The 1747-nt window shown below is 46.7% G+C and overlaps 1 pseudogene; it reads left to right on the top strand.

The window, feature by feature from the left end:
- Window positions 1–672: 672 nt before the first annotated feature.
- LOC138390956 (small nucleolar RNA U3) lies at window positions 673–875 on the top strand (annotated as a pseudogene).
- Window positions 876–1747: the final 872 nt, after the last annotated feature.

Genomic DNA, 1747 nt, shown 5'->3' on the forward strand with positions numbered 1-1747 from the left:
TGTCTAGTACTTCCACTGCCGGTCTTTTTGCAGCTTTGGTCTGGGAGTAACATGAACTCTTGGCTTTGGAATAGATTTGTGATAGAATATTCTGGCAACATTAAGTGCTAAATGACTCCTAACAAGTAAAAAGCAATGACCCAGCTTTTCTGGCCAAGTTTAAAATGCATCTTTTGCCATATTTACTTTTTTTTTTTTTTTTTTTTTGAGACAGGGTCCTGTTCTGTCACCCAGGCTGGAGTGCAGTGGCATAATCGTAGCTCACTGCAACCTCAAACTCTTGGGCTCAAGCGGTCCTCCTGCCTCGGCCTCCCAAAGTGCTGGGATTGTGGGCATGAGCTACCACACCTGGCTGCCACCTTTACTTTTTTAGAGAGTTATCCTAAACCCTGAGCTAGTCGTTCTTAATACACCAGGTGTGGAGCCCTGGCCATACCTGTACTCTCTCCACTAGAGAAGGGAAATTACATTTTGGACTTCCTAGGTCAGCCTGACCAGGCGCATTTTGACATCTTACTGTTATGGTCTGGGTCTGAGTCCCCGTAGCAGTCCCCTCTGTGCCTGCTTCAGCTTCCTGCTCCCGGCAGCTTCCTCCCTCCCTATCAACTCTCAAAGATGGTTCTTTGGGCCCAAAGGATGAGCTCTAGACTGGGAATCAGAAAATCCAGGCTTCAGACTATACTTACAGGGATCATTTCTATAGTTCATTACTAGAGAGGTTTCTCCGACCGTGTAGAGCATCGGAAGCCACGAGGAGGATCGCAGCGTTCTCTCCCGAGCGTGAAGCCGGCTCTCGGCATTGCTTTGCTGCAACTCCCGTTTGCCATTGATGATCGCTCTTCTCGCCTTTCTTGGGCAGTAAAAGGGAGAGGGGAAAAAAAAAGATACTGGAAACAAAAAAATCCAGGCTCTCATCCAGGTTCCACCACTTGCCAACAAATCTCTTCCCCTCTCTGGCCTTGATTTCCTCATCTGTAAAAAAGAAGGCAGTAACAAACATGCTTAATAGAATTGTTGTAGGAATTAAATGGTACAGTGTGAGTGAAAGTGCACATAGCTAAAAAGTATAATCCATATCTTACCTAATTATAATCATTCCTTTGTAGAATCCTAAACTATTATCACAGCTCTTCATTTTGCAGATGGCAAAGCTGAGGCTCAGAGAGAAGTTTATTCATTGTGATGGTTAATCTCATGTGTCGAGTCGGATAGGATATGGTGCCCAGTTGTTTGGTAAAACACCAGTCTAACCAGGTGCAGTGGTTCATGCCAGTAATCCTAGCACTTTGGGAGGTGAGGCGGGAGGATCTCTTGAGCCCATGGTTTGAGACCAGCCTGGGCAACATAGCAAGACCCCTTCTCTAGAAAAAAAGAATAGCACATCTAGCAAGTATCGTAGCTCTGAAGAAGGAAATCATTGACTAGTGGATTGAACCATTGAACCATTGGATCAGTGGTTCTAAAAAAGGGCGGATAACCTCCACCCCTCCATTTTGACTCTGGAGAGCTGGTTGGGCCCGGGAATCTGCATTTTAAACAGGCAACACCCCCTCCACCACCCCCAGGAATCAGGTGTGGCAGATCCTGGGACTCCTCTTTGGGAAACTGAATGAAGATGATGGAATGAGGATAACAACATTCCTCCAAATAAAGTGCTCTATAAAGCACAACGTGCTTTGCAGACAGGCTCAGCCGTGTGGGGGACGTGCCAGGAGAGGCCGGAGGCAGGTGTCAGTCCCAGACTGAC

The sequence above is a fragment of the Eulemur rufifrons genome, chromosome 8 (genome assembly GCF_041146395.1).
Source record: "Eulemur rufifrons isolate Redbay chromosome 8, OSU_ERuf_1, whole genome shotgun sequence".
Classification (NCBI taxonomy): Eukaryota; Metazoa; Chordata; class Mammalia; order Primates; family Lemuridae; genus Eulemur; species Eulemur rufifrons.